At 35.8% G+C, this 20420-nt stretch overlaps 1 pseudogene; it reads right to left on the bottom strand.

Moving 5' to 3' along the window:
* Positions 1 to 17026: 17026 nt before the first annotated feature.
* Positions 17027 to 19806, bottom strand: LOC149245490 (disease resistance protein ADR1-like; annotated as a pseudogene).
* Positions 19807 to 20420: the final 614 nt, after the last annotated feature.

Here is a 20420-nt window from a genome sequence, read left to right as displayed (position 1 = left end):
TTCCAAGAAATTAACTTTGCAAGATGATGAAATTTAATTATATTTAAGTTTCACCTACACGGCACTATTACTAATATTCAAGATCAAGCTTTGTTTAATGAATTTTATTTTAAATTGTAGCAAACTGTATACATATTCATGTAACATTGTCTAATTTATTGACACTAATATATTAATGTTATCCGAAGATGGTGTCAGTGAGAGTCAATTCTAGTCAATTCTACATGGTCATGAACAAAGAATTATTTTCCTTCAAATCAGCAACGATTGGTTCAAAGAATGTAATTAAAATAAGCCCTAAAATTTCATCATAGATCAAAGAAAAATACAACTTGAATGATGACTCTCATCATAGATAAACTTAATAAATAATAAGCTACTCTCATCACATAATTTATCGACTCTAATATATTAATGTTATTCGAAGATGGTGTCAGAGAGTCAATTCTACATGGTCATGAACAACGAACTATTGGTTCAAAGATTGTAATTAAAAAAATCCCTGCAATTTCATCACAGATCGTATAAAAAATACAACTTGAAGCTACTCTCATCACAGATAAACTTGATAAAGAATAAGCTATTCTCATCACAGAATTTATCGACACTAATATATTAATGTTATTCAAAGATGGTGTCATTGAGAGTCAATTCTACATGGTCATGAACAAAGAATTATTTTCCTTCAAAACAACAACGAATGGTTCAAAATTTGCAATTAAAAAAAGCCTTGCAATTTCATCACATATCAAAGCAAAATTACAACTTGAAGCTACTCTCATCACAGATAAACTTGAAGCTACATCTCATTCTATAGATAAACTTGAATAAGAATAATAAAATCTAGCAAGATGATAATAATTTAAGATAATGTCAAATAACAATAGTTCCATAACTTATTTTTGAAGCATGTCGGGACCCATGTTGAGACCGATGTTGAGACCCATGACCTAAAAATTAATCTATTCATTATAGGATGAAATCTCTTTACCCTCACCTTGTCAAGGATAAATGGGGTAATAATAAATAAGTTTCTAGAGTTCTTACTTGTGATAATCTAATATTCAAAGGATTGGGAAGATTCCCAATCATATGCTAGCTTGGAAGAGAATTCATAAATGAGGTCGATCACATGATCTGTCTAGTCTAGACATGCCTAGAGAAAATCCATGTAGGAAATCTTGGAGACATGTGAGGAAATGCTCTAAACAAGGGAGGAATATGAAGAAAGCGACAACATGGAATAGGTAGCACAAGGAGGAAATAAACTTGAATAATTATGAGGAGCTTCCTGTTGGGTTAAAGATATGGTCCCTTCTCACTACATACAAATCTTCTCATAATCATCGGTTTATATGGAAAGAAAAGAAACTTAACACAACATACTATGATGGATTCATTGATTCATACAACAAATCCATGCTTTGGTAGTAATCACTGAGGTTGTTCCATTGAGTCTATGCTGCAAATCTGCGCTTTTGTAGCAAATCAACTTGCAACAATTATTAATTGATTTACCCTTGCTTCTATATTGCTACACCCAGTAAGAAGACAATGCATAGGCAACAATGTTTCAATTTCGATTGAATGTGCACATGTTGAGACCCATGTTGAGACCACTGACACGACAAAGAAGAATCCTTATCTCCAAAACTTGATTTCAAAACGAAAAATTCAGAACCCTACCCAAAACACTATACACAGAGCATATATTTTTTTTCTAAAACCCTACTAAAATACAAGCATAAAATACATTTTTAGATAGGGTTTTTGGAACCCAAAACCCAAAATACACAAAAGCATAAAATTTTGTTTTCTAAAACCCTACTAAAATACCCAAAACAAACCATCATAAATAGGTGTAGATAAAAAAAAAAAGAAAAAAAAAGATGTCACTAGAGAGATGTTACACAAAATTGTTATTTAATTAATTTTTGAAACCTTTTTAATACATGATATATAATTCACATTTGAGTTTTTTAAAACTCTTTTAAGTTTTAAAGATTTTGGTTGGAATTTGGTAAAATGGTTTTTATTAGATTATTTTGGAAAAATGTTTTTATTTTTTTTTCTTTCCTATTTTAAAATTTGAAACTTAAATCTCATGATTTACTTCATAGCACCAAAATTAAGTTTTTCTTTTTTTTTAATTATTTTCCAACATTAAAAAAAATTGAATTCACAAATCCACTTGTAATTACAAAAAAAATTCAATCAAAATTTGAAAAAAACAATAAACCAAAACCATTAGCATACTACATGTACATTATAATAAAGTATAATGGGTACAACCAAAACAATTAGAATACTCCATCTACAATATAATAAAGTATAATGGGTCCCAAATGGACAATCACATACAAAAGTATTAAGTTTATGTTTATTAATTTGTTTTCTCCACTTTATTAATAACAACATAGGAACCATTAGCATACTACATGTACATTATAATAAAGTATAATGGGTACAACCAAAACAATTAGAATACTCCATCTACAATATAATAAAGTATAATGGGTCCCAAATGGACAATCACATACAAAAGTATTAAGTTTATGTTTATTAATTTGTTTTCTCCACTTTATTAATAACAACATAGGAAACATTACGACATATATCCCAAAAAAAAAAAAACTTAAAACCAACTTGAAAAGGAAATATGTAAGAAATTTATTATTTTAATAATTATCTCTAGCCTTAATTTATGGAATTATATATATATATATATATATATATATATATATTTAATTTATGGAATTTTTTATATATATCTATATATATGTGGGGAAGGCAAAAGTTATTTTTCTAAGATTTTAATAAAAAATAATTATCTTTAATTTTAATTACTTTAAGATTAATTAAAAAAATAATATCAATATTTATTCATATATATTTAATTAATTATTTAAATTAAGATTAAATTAATTCTTCTTTTATTTTTTACCTAGTGAAAAGTAGTTGTTTCTTTATAGTCGTTAGGTCTTCCTATATAATCTGCTGCCATAATCTGATGCTTCATCTTGTCCTGAGATCGAGGCCACAGTCCATTAAATCTGCAAATGATGGCTCTTTCTGCAAATACTTGATGCTGGGAAGCTAGTTCTTCATGCATGAGTTCAACAGAAGGAACTTCATCAATTTTTTCAACCAAGAAGGCCTTAGATTTAAGGGCTTCCGGGGGTTTGGGGTTCTCCGAATGAACAGCGTCCTTGTATGAGAAAGGCCGGGCAGAGGAAGCTTGCCCTGCTGCACCTCCTCTCAAACGGAAGGTCACCACCACCGAGCTGTTTCTGGAAATGCTGTAAGCAGAGAGGGGTAGAGGGTTTTCAAGTTGTTTACCTTGAAAGAGAAGTCGCAGCAGGCTGGATGGGATCCCCATTCTGCGCTCTAGATTCAGTATGAGGTCCTGCACCAAGTCTGAAGGGCAAACCCATTGCATGATGGTTCTGCCTGCAGGTTGAGCAATCTGGATCTGAAAGGATTCAGATAAGGGATTTGACCCTATGCAGATCTCTGAATCTGGCCAGTACACAGGTTTTTCTGCCTTCTCGATGATCAGATCTGGCAGATCTTTGACCGATCTGAATCTGGGACTGCGATTTGTATGGCAAGTGATTACCTCAGATCCATACATAAACCCTTCTGATGAATCATTTACCGGCTCCCTTTTGCCCCATTCCAAGGACTGCACGGAAGGTTGCAAAGCCAGAGCCTTGGCCTTGGGTTCTTTAAGCTTCAGCCGCTGAGGGTGCAGCGATCGATTCCAACGGGGGTAGCGTGTCCGAGCCAACGTAGCAGAGGCCCCGTCCTCGGTGGCGGGAGCGAGGTATGCCTCCCCTTTTTCTCCTCGCAAACCCCAGTCGGTCTCATAGCAAGCCTGGGGAGCCTCCTCGGCTGCAACGAATGTGCCAGGCCACACTCGTAATGTCCTCCATGGCGCTCTGATCCCCCCTACGCAGCTCCTCCTGTGCCGCTTCCTTTTACTGCTGAGACGGGTTTCATTGAGGGCCCGGGTGTCGATCACGAGACCTCCAAACCCTCCTCTCGCTCTCCGAACGCTCTTCGCAGCCATCGCTCTCCGAACTCGAAAAAACGTTAAAATTGTAATTATTATTAATTTATAATAATTTTTAAATTTGTATCATGATTTTTCACACGCACATATACGAAGAAGAATGTGAAAATTTAAATGTGTAATATGAATTTTCATCAGTAGATATTTAGAAAAAGAATTTGCTATTTTCACTATCTTGTGAATATTAAAATTAAACTACAATTAAATCGCCAATAAAATATAACTAAGAGTGAAGGGGATGTGAATACACACAATATGAAATACCAGTTAAATTAAAAACTTAAAAATACTTGCAAACATCAAAATCATAATTAGTCTCTCCGCGCAATGAAATACTTCCAAACATCAAAATCATTATTAGTCTTTCCCCGCAATGGATTCATTGATCAATCACATTAGATCTAATTATCACCATAGCGACTTACTTGACACTTTTAATGGATGCTCAATTTCTGAATGTTTCTTGTAATAAATAGAGCAAAAGAATACGATTTACTTGACACTTTTAATGGATGCTCAATTTCTGAATGTTTCTTGTAATAAATAGGGCAAAAGAATATGATTGTTACATGCATATTCCAATTCTGGAGTTAAAACTAAAAATATTGCCGAATCAACGAGACAACGTTTAAAAACTTAAAAATACCTCCAAACACCATTTAAAACAGAATTTCTCGTGGAAAAATAATCACCATAGATATAAGAATCCCAACAACATACTCATTGATCAATCACCGTAGATCTAATTATCACCACGACGACTTACTTGTCACTTTTAATGGAGCGTCAACGTAACAATGTTTATTGTAATGAATAAAGGTCTTTCAATGTTTCTTGTAATAAATAGAGGTCTTTGCCTTGTTTATTTCAAAGCAATGTTCTCTCCTAAAACTGAATGTTTCTAGTAATAATCCCAACAATAGATTCATTGAACACCATTTAAGACAAAATTTCGTGGGGAAAAATAATCCCAGTTACAACTAAATATGCAATGACGAAATGAGACGCGGAGTGCTTCAAAAGAAGATTCGAGAGATTGATCCAGTATAAGAACCCCCTTCAAGATGTGGAATCTCATTATCAAATTATTGGAAAGATTTTGCATGTTCGAATCTATCCAAGCGATCAAGTTGTCGCTCAACAACATGGTCAGTCTTGGAAGATTCAAGAAATATCACATCTCTAGATATTATAAAATTCTTGTTCACTTCATCATAGAGACGATATGCTTTGGATTTATTTGAGTAGCCTAAGAAGATGCACTTGCGACTCCTTGCACCGAGTTTGTTTCTCTATTCCTTGGGTATCAAGGTATAACAGGTGGAACCAAAGACCCTAAGTTGCCTCACTGAAGGACTGTGGCCATACCACATTTCATAGGGAGTCTTCTTTTCTATAACATTAGATGGAAACCTATTCTTTATATACACAACGCATAGAACTGTATCAACCCAAAATATGAGCTTAACATTCTTGAAAAACATCATGGAACGTACCATATTTAAGATTGTCCTATTCATTCTTTCAGCTACTCCATTATGTTGGGGATTATAAGGAACAATAGTTTGATGTTTGATCCCATGCTAGTGAAAATAGTATTAAAATTCATTTGAAGCGTATTATTTTCCATTATCAGTGCCAATAGAGCCAATATGAGATTTTGCATCATTTTCAATCCATGCATGAAAGTTCTTGAATGCTTCAAAAGCATCAAGTTCAATTTTTCTACGTGCCCTGGAATGAGAATCATGAAAAGATTGTTTGTTATGCTTTCCTAGAATACAAACATCGCATTGATTAAGTTTCCTAGGAATTGTAGGCAAACCAGTAACACCATTTTTCTTCAACAAACGAAGGTTGTCATAGTTCACGTGTCCAAATCTAACATGCCATAAAAGACTTGATGGAAATGTACCTTCATCATAGTGAGAATTGTATTAAAAGTTTTGTGCACGAGCAGAGGTACCTTGTAGCTTCAGAAGTATTTATTCTTCTATCCTCGTCATGACAAGTGAGTGATTTGATGCTTTTCTCACCTCAACCTTATCATCGAACATATGAATGGAGTGTTCTTGCTGGCGGATGTGGACCAAAGACAACAAATTTCTCCTTAGCTTTGGGAGATATAAAACATCATGTAGAAGAAAGTACGGAAGACCAGGCAGTTTGAGCCTGATGGTGCCAAGCGCTGATGGCTTGAGTTTCAACTTGTGTGTAAAATATAATGCTCCATCAACATTGTTAGTGAATTATTCAAAACAATATCTCCTAAACGTCATGTGGCAAGTTTCTCCTCAATCAAGCAACCAATCATCTTTCCAAGAAGCAAGTGAAGCATTAAACAAGTCTTCAGTTACTCCATTATTACAATGTGCCACAACATAGTGAGTGGATTCGGGTGCTTTACCTTTCCCTTTGTCATTGGTTTTACCTTTTCCTTCATTTCTTTCCTGCTCAATTTTGTCCCACGACAACTTACATGTGGATGAATCATGTCCATCTCTATTGCATCATATGCAATGAAGATCAGACTTTTCTCCTTAGAACTGTCTGCCCCCCTGCCTCTAAAATTCCTCCTTCCTCTTCCTCTTCGGCCACCTCTTCCTCTAGAAGAATCTTGTGCATGATTCTTCTCTCTATGTGCAAGACACACAACTTCTTCAGAAGACTGAGGAGCTTTTTTCTTCCCAAAATCCTTCTCTCGCTTAGGAAACTTCTTCTCAATGGTGTCAAAGATAATATCCTTAAGGTTTCAAGTTGCTTGCAATGACTCAAGATAATGTGAATAGGTGGGATATAGTGCCTTGACATAAGCTATGAGAGGAATATGTATTTCAATGCCAGTGGTTTTTATATCATGCATAATGGATCTTACTTCTAATGTTAAGGAAAGAGGGTCATCATTTTTTAATTCAAGATTAAACAATGTAATCGTCAATTGAACAACTTCATGTTCAGAGTGTGAGTCATACAATTCCTTCAACTTCTTTAAGGCTTCAAAATAATTTGAAAATGTTGAAATATGGTGCCTGACCTCTTCATTTATCAATGTTGCAATCAAGGCATAGGCCCTGCTATTCTTGTTTTCCCAAATGGAAAGCTCCTTATTTGAAGTGGGCTTTACAGGAGCATTGTATCCTTCTCCCTCACAAACCCGTTTCCACAAATCATTGAAAATGAGGGTGTGTTTTATCTTCCGGGATCACTCAGGATAATTCTCTTTGCGAGAGAAAACTACTCCCACAATGGAAATTAGTGAATGCATCATAAAAACTGGTTTGGGCTCAAAATACTTTGCAAAAAAGATTGATGTAAAAACAAATCTTCAATTAAGGGTTTAAACCCTTAATATTCCTCCAAACTTCATGCAATTTCGTACCATATAAATAATATATCATACCTTTTTTTTTTCAAAACCTTCACTTTATAAGCCATGACCTTATAAAAATCACTCAATGCACTTTATATGCCACTTATACCACCAATACATTCACCATATACGCACAACACAGTCAACATATACACATAGTGTTTAAAAAAGGAGTGGACATACCATTCACCGCACCATTTTCTTCAACACAAGACTGCTCCAAGGTTGCATCATGCACCACAAACACATTGCACAGGATTTACCAATCTGACCCATTTCTCTGGGGGAAAATCACATAGATTACTGATAATTGACCCTTGTGATTCTTAATCACTGTAGTATCGCAACCCGACCTTCTAGATTTTTCAACTGATGTCGATCTTCTTTGCGATAATTTTCAACGAAGTTTAACGGAGAAATATATAGACATTTCTACAAGTCGAAACTCGGTTTTGCAATCCCACATAGAGCCAATCACTCCAGCAAGTTCAACACAGAGGTGCCTATTTGTTGAAGGGTTTTTGTAGATATTTCAGTAACTTAGCTGCAAATTGGGTAACAGTATGAAGAGAATTCAACACAAAATCAATGGCAACAATGATGGCCAAGTCACTGAGATACATGGAGGTGAAGGCGAGGGGTAATCGACACCTTCTCCCTAGGAGCAAGTTTCAACTTGGAATAGGGAGTGGGAGGCTCCATTAATTGTTGGAGGAGGAGTCTGCACCAACCAAGTTATACGTTGGATTGATTTTTGAAGTCTTTGTGAGATAGGTAGAGATGAATTAGACAAATATGCCGTAAGTGGTGATAAGTTGTGGGAATAAGCAGGGGCTCGAATGTGAAGGAAACAAGCATTGATGCAATACACAGACATAGTCACGCTCTTAAAATAGACTTGACTCCAGAATATATGCTCTTAAAATAGACTTAACTCCAACATATATTCTCTTAAAACAGACTTAAATCTAGCATATACGCTCTTAAAATTTATCAACAAACTTCTCAAGCTCTTAAAAGAGACTTACCACATGCTAAACGCCATTGAACTTGAACCATTTAACACAACACCTCGCTCCAGTCTTCACGTCGATTCAACCTTCTAGGCACTAGGTAGCAAATAAATGCCTCAATGTAGTAATTCGACCCTTTGAATAGTAGGAATATGACATGCAGTCTCGCCCAATGCATTCAATAACATTGCACATGATATTGCAGGACTATGGCATAGGTGTCATTCTGCAGAAATGCAGAACAGAGGCAGAAAGGAGTTACAAGGGAAGGAAGGAAGCCAAAAATGGGGTTGGCTCTGATACCATGTCAAACCAGGAGGTAACTCCTCAAAGCGATTTTGTTTTTGCATTAACATGAAACATGAATATATACATGGAGAGGGAAACTATTTGGTTTCGTCTCCCAATGTCTCTTCCTCTTCCAATTCCCTTTATTTTCCTATTTACATTATTTACATGGATTTACCTAATCCCAAAGATTAGGTGTCTAACAAAAAGATTTCAACTAATTAGCATATGATTTACAAAATCAACAAGAAATAAAAACTTACATTTAAAACAAAGAAGTATATTACTTGTGATTTCAAAACCATTGTGCTTCCATAATCCACACCACAACCATGTTGGGGACGACTCTCCGCTTAGCTGTAGATTTCATTGCGCTATCTCTTTCTACAATTGTCCACCCGTAAGCCCTCAATCAACTACATCTACTAATGAATCTCTCATATCCTAAAATCCTCCTAAGAAAAAAATGTCCCACATCCTCCTTTTCATCCATTAAACAAAACAACTTATTCCAAAAATAGAAAAAAATTCTTCATACACATAATCCATATTTTATTATACAATTTTTTTGTTGGGTCTTAATTTTTCTTTAACTTTACTTTTTCTATAATTTTTTATTTATTTATTTTATTCATTTACTTTTACTAATTTTAATTTTGTTTATATGAATTTATTTTTATTTTTTAATGAAATATTTTATTTATTTATATTAACTTAATATTATAATTTATAATTTATTAATTAATTAACCATTGTATTATTATTATTTATTTTATTAATTAATAAATTATTATAATACGAAACATTATAATTTGGATCACTTACGTAATAAATTGAATCCATATATTATACTATGCTAATTAAAATATTTTCAAAAAATATTAAAAAAGAAATTGGAAAGTTATAACTAATTAAAGAAGCCAAGAAAATGCACCAAACAGTGATGGAGTAAAAGCTTTGAACGCTGATAGGCTTTTTGAAAATTTTAATGAGAAGAAACACTTCGACCAATTTTGAAGAGAAGCATAGGCCTTCAAAAGTGTATGTTTGGAATTCTTTTTGCCCTATGTTGTTATTTTTATCATTATAATTTTGTATTGTTTTATTGGTATATTTTTTAAATGAATAGTATATTTATTTTTAAATTGCTCTGTGGTAAAAGTAAGATTGTGAATAGTAATTTAACCATAGATTTATCTATCTTTATTTTCTGTTCATATTTATGCATTTTTTCAATAATTTTATATTTTAGAAATAGTAGAGCAGTGTAACTAATCTCATGTTTACTAATTAAAATTTACTACTAATAAGATTAAACACATGTTTATGTATTTTTTCAATAATTTTATATTTTAGAAATAATAGAGCAGTGTAACTAATCTCATGTTTACTAATTAAAATTTACTCCTAATAAGAATAAGTTAAATAGCATTGCATTATGCATGTAAATTAAAAACATTTATCATTATGCATCTCACAACATTTTTAACACTTACATAGTATTAGTTGCTTAATCAGAATTTGGATAGATTTCCTGTTTCAAATATAATTCAGACTTGACATTAAGGAGAACCCCTTATGAGCAGGGCACTTCTTCAACATCTCTTTGTAAAAGTGAACACAAGAGTGAAGGAGAGAACAGAACAGGGAGCTGAAAGCCAAAGAAGAAAAGAGCAAAGAAAAAAAAGAAACGCATCAAAGAAGAACTTTGCACCAGTAACACAGGAAATTCAAAACTTATTGTTTTGTTTTCTTCTTGAATCATTAAAAGCCTGATTGACACTACGACCAGAAGACATTTTTTTTTAGTACAGGAAGAAATTCATAGTTATTGTCGGTGGTGGTTTAAGCTGATTGAGGCATATCTTTGTGATTTTATATACCTAAAGTTTTAACTGAAATGTTAAGCATTGGTTCTGTAAATCTGAAATTCCCATAATCTTAAAACGCATGTGCGTGATTCCAAATCTTACCTGTGCGATCTGTTTGAATTCGATTTTGACAGCCCTGCTAGCTGTTGTTATTGGTGCATATCATAATAGGGATGCATTAGCTTTGGTATTAGCTATCTCGACCAACTGGATAGTAATACAGCCAGGGTTTTCATATTTTATTTCAAATGAAGCGAATCTAAGACTGCCATTTGGTTTCTTCAGCTTCATCCCTTTAATAGTTGGACCAACATTTTCATTTTATATTTCATATAAGTGAATCTAAAACTTTACCATTTAGTGTGTCTGGTTTCATTCCTTTTATACTTGTATTTGAGCAACCTGGATTGCTAATTGGCTTCGACTTTAATGATTAGAATTTTGCCCCAACATAAACCCAAGTTCCCAATGTAACTTGGAAGGTCTTCCAACAACTCATTTCCTAAAGAAAAAATATCAACACCTAACCCTGATTTCACAAGTAAGATGTGCATCTAGTCTCACTGAGTTTTCATTTCCCTCCCAGCTTGAAATCGAACAGTAAAAGCTACAACTAAGTTTTCTCAATGGGTGGTGATAATCCATGTGGATCTGTTTAATCACAAAAGAGTACGTTTCTCTTAGAATTTCAAATATGTTCAGTTTTGTATAAAATTTTAAAGATTAAATTTTAAGTTTCACTTAAAAGATATATATGAACTCTTAGAATTTTGCAAGACGCAAACATTCCTCTTAAAACAGATAAAACTTGCAGATTAAATGCCTGTTAGGGTTCAAGAGAAATAAATATAACAATCAAGAAATACACATTCAAACCATGTACACCATGATTATCTGGAAAAACCTCAATTGGAAGAAAAACCAACCAACAATAGACCTATTATTGTCCTTGGCTAAAACACAGCCAAGCCGGCCAACAACCTAAGCTTTCACTGCTCAACCATGGCTCCCTAAAATGGAAAATACACAAGCCTTTTAAGGGCTTCAACTACATGTAATACCATGGGCTCAATACCATGAGTCACCAATACTAGGTGCCCAAAACTACAACTATTAACAATAACTGTTGACATAACCTCAACTCCACCATAGGGTCAAATTTATCTAACAATCCTCCCTTTAAACTTGACTTTGGGTTTTCCTTGGCCAAATCTAGCCAAATTTGCCAAGTGAGCCAGCCACCAATCACCTCCAGGCCCTACCCAGTCAATGTCAGGGTATTTGATAATCTCATAAGCTATCCTAGTTCAACATGCTTCATCAAACCACCACATGCATCACCATATCACCCAAGTGGACATTCAGACTTTACCAGTGATTTACTGGGGTACGCATGCCTTACCAGGTCTTACAGTCGTATACCTATTTACATGAAAATTTTCATTTTATTTTTATTTGTTGCTATCTTGACCCACACACAACTTGAACCGCTGCAAGTTTAACCCCTCTCTTGTAACTGAATTTTTATTTAAAATTTCTGTTACTATTTCATAATAGAAATTTTTTTTTTAACCATAAAAGCCCTTCAAAAAATTTCTCTAAAAAAAAGAATTACCCGACTTTCTTGATTTTTTAAATTTCCAAAAAATATTCCCAGGGCTTGCATTTTCTTCTTGCTCCTCATCGAACGAGGCTTTGGCAAAGCCTTCAGGCTTCATTTTCTTCTTGCTCCTCATCGAACCATCACTCAACAGACATCGCTGGTTTTTGCAACGAGCTATTACTTCAACCAGCGCCACCACTTCGTGGATGGGAGCATTTCGAATAGCTATCCAAGGCCCTTGCCAACCAGAGCTCTGATACCACTTGTTAGGGTTCAAGAGAAATAAATATAACAATCAAGAAATACACATTCAAACCATGTACAACATGATTATCTGGAAAATCCCCAATTGGGGGAAAAACCAACCAACAATAGATCTATTATTGTCCTTGGCTAAAACACAGCCAAGCTGGCCAACAACCTGAGCTTTCACCGCTCAACCATGGCTCCCTACAATGGAGAATACACAAACCTTTTAAGGCTTCAAGTACATGTAATACCATGGGCTCAATACCATGAGTCACCAATACTAGGTGCCCAAAACTACAACTGTTAACCATAACTGTTGACATAACCTCAACTCCACCATAGGGTCAAGTTTATCTAACAATGCCCACTCTAACCCGCCAATAACAAGAATACACAAAAACATATATATACATATATCACAGCCAAATTTGTAGTGGGGAAGACAACCAACAAGGAACTAAAATTCGACTCTCAAGTTCATAAAGCTTGTGATAACAGTCCAGTAGCATCCCAATCGAATGTATATGTGATTACACATAAATAAATCTTGTGATAACAATCGAGTGGTATCCAAATAATATGCATGTTGGGAATTTCTGATAATTCCAGAACAAAAACGAACAGAGAATAATGCTCTCTTTCTTAACACGGGAAACAGAGCATTATTCTCTGTTCGTTTTTGTTCTGGAATTATCAGAAATTCCCAACATGGTATCAGAGCTTGTCCAGGCTCTTTGAAGGTGTCAAAGAAGCTGAAGGAAGGATTTCTTGTTGCAGCAGCTTCTCCAGCAGAGTGAAGACTCAGTCAAGAAAGAATCCAAGGTATTTCTCAAGTTAGTTTTTGTGTTACTGTTGAGGACAATCAGTTATTTTAAATACACAGTCAAGTATTTTGAAGCATAGTTAAGAGTGCAAGAATGGCTGGAGCCAGCACTAGCATGGGTATCTATAATACTCAGCTCCCACAATTTAATGGGAAAAACTATGACTATTGGTCAATAACTACGAGAGCTTTGCTTGCTTCCCAAGACTTATGGGAATTTATTGAGGATGGTTTTGAAGAACCAGCAGATGAAAATGAGTTTAATAATTTAACTTAGGCAGAGAAAGATCTGTTGAAGAGCAATAAGAAGAAGGATTCTAAAGCCCTCTACTTTTTGTATCAAGCAGTGCATGAGAGTGTGTTTCCAAGGATAGCAGCAGCTAAGAGATCCAAAGAAGCATGACAAACTCTCAAGATAGCCTATCAAGGCATGGAGAAAGTGAAGACAACAAAACTATAGTTGCTGAGGAGAGATTTTGAGACTCTCTGCATGAAGGAGTCAGATAATATTGACTCATTCTTCACACATGTGATTGGTGTAGTCACACAGATAAGGTATCATGGAGAGATTCTTGAAGAAAGAAGGATTGTGGAGAAACTATTGAGGATCCTACCCTCAAGGTTCGATGTGATTGTCACCACCATAGAAGAGACAAAGGATCTCACAAACTTCTCAGTTGATGAACTACATGCATCACTGATAACACATGAGCAGAGATTGAGTAGAAATGAAAACTCATCTCTAGAGCATGCCTTTAAGACCCAGATGTTCTTTGGAAGAGGAAGAGGTCAAGGCAGAGGAAACAAGAGAGGAAGAGGCAGAAGCCAAAACAGAGGTGGAAGAAACAGTCCAACAAATGCTCAAGGAAGAGGCAGCAATCCAAATTAGAACCAAGGCCAAGGTAGCAGCCAACAAAGTGGACAACATCATGCTCAAGGACAAAGGTATGATAAATCCAATGTCCAATGTCACTTTTGTAAAAAATATGGGCATTATGCAAATGAATGTAGGAAGAAGCAGCATAATATGAGTAATAGAACTAGTGCAAATTTCACTAGAGAAAATATCAGCCAAGATAATCTGTTTTTAGCCTATAATATGACTGAAGAAAAGAGTGAAGATGTATGGTTCCTAGACTCCAGTTGCAGTAACCATATGACAGGAAACATAGCCCTATTTTCTATGTTAGATCAGAGTGTGAAGTCACAAGTCACACTAGGGACTGATAGTAAAGTTTCTGTTATGGGAAAAGGAGAAGTAAATGTCTTAACAAAGAAAGCTCTTTATGGGTTGAAGCAAGCACCAAGAGCGTGGTACAGTAGAATAGATTCCTATCTACTGGAAAATGGTTTTGAAAAGTGTGAGGGAGAACCCACCCTCCACATTAAAGAAAAGGATGGTAAAATACTAATTGTTGTGTTATATGTTGATGATGTTATTTTCACAGGTAATGATGATTACCTTATTGAAAATTTCAAAACAATCATAAAAAAAGAATTTGAAATGACTAACATGGGTTTGCTGAGATACTTCTTAGGAATAGAAGTAGAACAAAATGGAAATGGTATTTTTATCTCACAAGCGAAATATGTTAATGAAGTGTTGGAAAGATTTAATATGCAGGAGAGCAAAGCAGCAATCACTCCCACAGTGATGGGATTAAAACTCAGCAAAGAGGACAACAACAAGGATTTTGATCCTAGTTTGTACAAGAGCATAGTTGGCAGCCTCATGTATTTGACTGCAACTAGGCCGGATATAATGCATGCTGTCAGTTTTATTTCCAGATTCATGGAGAGGCCAAAAGAACCACATTGGCAGGCAGCAAAAAGGACTCTGAGGCATGTTAAAGGTACTAAAGGGTTTGGCATTTTATATACTGTTTCAGAATGTTCAGATTTAATTGGATACACTGATAGTGATTGGGCTGGAAGTGTAGATGATTGGAAAAGCACATCCGGTTATGTTTTTCACATGGGTTCAGGAGCCATTTCATGGGCTTCTAAAAAACAGCCTATAGTAGCATTGTCTATAGCAGAGGCAGAATATGTGGCAACTATAGTAGTAGCGTGTCAAGCAATTTGGATGAGAAGGATGTTAAGGAGCTTATGCCAAGAGCAAGCAAAAGGAACTATAATTTTTTGTGACAATAGCTCATCTATTGCATTATCCAAGAGTTCTGTGTTTCATTAGAGAACGAAACACATTGATACAAAGTTTCATTACATCAGGGAATTGGTAAACAATGGAGAAATTGTTTTAAAACACTGCAGGACTCAGGAGCAGGTTGCAGACATTCTGACTAGACCATTGGGGAAAAAGGTTTTGAGTTTTTGAGGAAATGTCTGGGTATGACTGATAACCCAGCAATTGAAATTAAAGGGGAGTGTTGAAATATTATTTTCAACTGTCGTGCAACGCCAAAACCGCCATCGTTCCCCCACACCGCCTTTCACGAAATGCTAGTATTTCTCGGTGGGCAGCGATCACATTCACCTGTTGACACGTGGCGTGAGCTGTTTTCCAAAACAACTTCCCCGGCGCGTAAAGTTCGTTTGGTTTGCCGTGCGATATGGTAGTGGGGGCACATTTTTTTTTTGGTTATCGGGAGGACCTCCGATATTAGCGTTCAGAAATTCAAATCTCTGAATAGATCTTCTGTGCGATACGGTTAAAAAAAAAAAAATATCGCCATGTGAACGTAATTTAATACAATTCATTACGGTTGGTAAATGTAGGTAAAGTCTTTAAATTTTATGTTTATTGTTTTAATGCACGGGACTCGTTTTTTTTATACAAGTAAAAAGTGTAAGGTCCTTTTTTTTTGTAGTTGTAATCCCTTTGCAATGAAATACGCAGCAGCGTGAATGAAAAAAGAAGAAATTTTTTTTTACACACAACAGTGTAAATTTTTTAGAGGAGACAAAGTTTTTTTTTGTAATGCACAACAGTGCAGACATAGTAGTGTTATTTTTTTAGGAAGAGACAGAGTGAAGTTGTTTTTGGGATTGCCTCTAAAGCAGTCTCGATCTAATCCCTCTGTTAGAGGAAGTTTTTTTTTGTAACAGCAGTCTTGTTAATGAATACAAGTTTTTTTTTATGTGTGTTGTTGAAACTCTGTCTTCAGCAAACAATTTTAGTTTCCCTGTGTTAAAAAACAAAGCATTATTCTCTGTTCTTTTTGCTCTGGAATTATCAGAAATTCCCAACAATGCATAAATATGGGATTTGCTTATAAAATGAAGAGATAAGCAAATTTAGTTCAGACTGTGAACTCTAAATGTAATTCCAATTAGGAACTTATCAAACCTGCAATCAATCTAACCAACATTGTCGCATATCCCAGTCATAGACTCCAAGGAATTTACAGACACCCTTAGAATATGTGGATAACTAGATTTTAGAGATGGTAATATATGGAAATCGAACATGAATAACATGTCTTTTATTATCATAAAATAAAGTAAAACATTACAAAGATCCTTGTTTGGAACAAGGACAACAGAAGTGGCCATTTACATCTACATTCATGGACTTCACTTCAAGATTATTGGTAGATAAATGGATATTTAAAAAAAAAAAAATCCTTCTAAGAGAAGTCAAATCGTCATCTTGATCTGCTGAACTGGAACTTGGAGACATTTCAAGACCATTAACCTTTCCCATATTCATAAACCCATGTCTTGGTTTCTTACCAATTTATGATTTAACTCCTTGCTGTGTAGGTAAGATATCAAGCATCCAGCCAATCCAGATTGAAGTGTGCCTCTACCACTTCAACTCTAAGCTCTGGAATAGCAGAGCTCTTGAAACGCATCCATTGTTGTCCAATCTTCTCATCACAGATAACATGCTTTAGATATCTCAGCCTTCCAACTGATTTAGGCAGCTTCCTCAATTGGGAGCACTCTCTCATGTCAAGCTCCTCGAGTTTCTTTAGTTGTCCTATCTCTTCGGGAAGTTCTTTTAGGCATTCACATAGCGAAATGTCCAGATATTCCAGCTTCCCAAGTTTTCCAATAGATGCTGGAAGCTCTTTCAAACCTAGACATGTAGATACGCTTAACATTCTTAAAGAGCTGAGCTTCCCCAAGTCCCCAGGCAACTTCTGTAGAAGGTGACAGCTAGTGATAGACCACTTCTCAACTGATGACATGTCACAGATACCAGGGGGTAACTCCTCTAAATCACAGCAGTGGTCCAAGTTAAAATCTTGCATTATGGGAAACTTTAGGCTTGACTCGGAGCTGTTGAACTTGGACATATTTCCAAGCCCTTCACATAATCTCAGAGATAGCTTCTCCAAGTTCTGCAAGACTTTACTGTGCTCTTGAAGCGGGGGCACATTCAACTTTTCCAAGTGAATAGTCTTAAGCTGAGTAAGTGAGGATAAGGCTGGTAGACCGTTCACTGTGGCTTTCTTGTACCCATAATTAAACACTATGAGGACTTTCAGTTTCCTCATGGAACTCAAAAATGATGGAAGAAAGTATTTACTCGAAGAAAAGAGTAAAACCAAAGCCTCTGCCTCACCAAAATTCATCTCACACCACTGATCGTCTTCCATTGCACTTGCAGAGGTGAACCGCAGATGCAAAGTTAAATTAGAACATTATAGGTTATTGCACACCCTATGAAATCATTGCATATCTTTTCTAAGAACTTTTGAATCAATGATCAACACCTAGATATCATTACATATCTTTTCTTGCAGATCACAGAGTGAAACGCCTATTTGGTGTAGGATAAGGTTGGCATGTGACAATCTTTTGACTCCCATGTTTAGAAAAAATTATGTATGCTTCAAGCAAAGCTGATAAAATCACCCACCTGTGCGAATGGAAACAACTCTAGCATTAAACGCTTGATCATTGAGCAGTTCCCATTTTGCTGGCAAACTGTCCTCCTTTTTGGGCATAAGCAACCTCTTCCTGCGAACTATGCTGCCTCGGGATGCCAAATATAGGGCCAAATCCCGCATTACATCATGTTGAGAAAAGTACAGCTCAGAGGCATTGCCATAATTGATTGCTTGGCTCCTACTACATCCAATTACCAAGACAACAACACAATGTATAAGACAGAGGAAGCCTTGCTTAAATGAGCTTGAGCACACAACAATTAGAAATGAAGTTGCTTACCTGAGATTGCTTGTTAAATTCAACAGATTTCTGCTTGCAAGCTCTAACAAGATGACAAAAGCATCTTGCCACTCCATCTTTCGGACATAAACCCAAATATCCAATAATGCATCCACTAATATTTTTCTATCACCCGGAAATGACCCCAAGTCTAAGACGCACTCCCGTGCTTCCTCGTCCAGGGCATCAATATTGGTCTCCAAGCATCTAAGAAGCCCTTCTTTGTGATAATCTGATATCGATTCCCCATTTAAGAGCTTGTTCTTGGCACCCTCCCAGGCTGGATGAGGCTGACCATACAAAAAGCTTCCTATCACCTTCAGAGCAAGTGGCAGGCCTTTACATTCCGCTTGCACCTGTGATTCATACATCAGCAACACTAATTGAAAATTCTATAGGTGGAAACCAATCAAATACCAAAAACAAAAGTTGTTGAAAGCATGAATATTTTGCCTCATAAGCTTAAAGTTTATTCACAGGTTTTTATTTGATTGTTTATGAAGATGAATATACAATTGAGTCTATGGCTAGAATCTTGTTCACTGGATTACCGATACCATTGTTAATGGCAGAGTAAGTATTAATATGGAATTATGTGAAACTATAACGATATCTTGATATGATATGCCACTGTAGTAATTGCTTGTAATTAGGGACATTTAGGAGAACACTGTCTCACAATCATTAAATTGAACCCAACTTAGTAAAATAATATATTGCATATAAATAGCATTCCAGTACTGTAAGAGACATACCTGCTTGACTAGCTGCTCGTCCGCATTACTTGGAATTGATTTATGTCCAAAAGCCCAAAAGCAGAAAAGAGGCAGAGCATCGGCATCATCCAGCAATGGCAATTCATGAAGCCTGGTAGAGGTTGTTGTGCGGATGATAGAACGATCTCGTGTTGTGACAAGGGTCTTATAACCTTCACCTTCAAATAACAATTTCTCTAAAATTGCCTTAGACCAGACATCATCTAACCCCACAAGAGTTCGCTTGCGTCGCCTGAGCAGCTGCTGCTGCATCTGTCTATGTGCATCCACGATATTCTGAAAATCAGGTTTCTTCCTCCGAACAATCTTCTCCCACATGGTCTCTAAAATTTCCTTCAGGTTCGGGGATTGTGAGACCGTGATGAAAATGATATTGTTTTGAAAAGCACCTGCCATACATAAAAGTTCAATTTGTTAGGATGGAAATTCCATAATTGAACAGAAATACAAATTTATTAAGTGCAAAAAGATAGCCTTTTAGGAAATGAAAATGGTTTGAATAATTAAAATCCCCAATTACCTTTAATTTCTTGATCATTTCAGAGTGACAATGCCATAGTTGTTTTGCCAACGCCCCCCATACCTTGCACCGCTACTACGGACACCTCTCTCTGGAGTAGAATCCCGTTAACATTAACAATATTTTTCTCCGGTCCCACTACAAAATCAGATTTCACTGAGCCACTACAATTAGAAGTAGAAGCTTCGTCAAAAGCTCCAACAAGCATACCATGTGGACCCATTTGTTGTAACATCATGGCATTCTCATCGGGATCATTGGTGAGCCTGGGAACGATTGTTTCATTCACGTTTCTCTCATCCACTGCCTCCAACTCGTACAGATGGCGAAGACTCTTGAACTCCGAGATGATATTGGCCAACTCAAGAGATAATTGGTCAGGTATCTGGTATTGAACGAAGTCACGGATTTCCTTTTCCGGCTGGTGGATTTCAGAAGCATATCTGAGGCTCTGGAAAGTATTAAGAGGCCTGGTTTTTTCGCACATTTTCACCAATTGAACGCCTCTATTGAGGATGCTCAGGGAGTTCTCGTAGATGGGATTCGGTTCATTATTTTGTATGTTCAGCAAACGGAGGTGCCCAACCGTTTGAATAAGGCCTGCCAGCAGCAATTCCAGCAATTCCAATGTACTGTAGAATATGTAATGAATTATTTCAAGCCAATTGAGAAGCCAACAGTACTATGAAG

Source organism: Pinus tabuliformis, chromosome 7 (assembly GCF_031772625.1).
Source record: "Pinus tabuliformis cultivar Carrire ecotype Pingquan chromosome 7, CPIR1, whole genome shotgun sequence".
Taxonomy (NCBI): domain Eukaryota; kingdom Viridiplantae; phylum Streptophyta; class Pinopsida; order Pinales; family Pinaceae; genus Pinus; species Pinus tabuliformis.
This window is presented reverse-complemented; position numbering and strand designations above follow the sequence as displayed.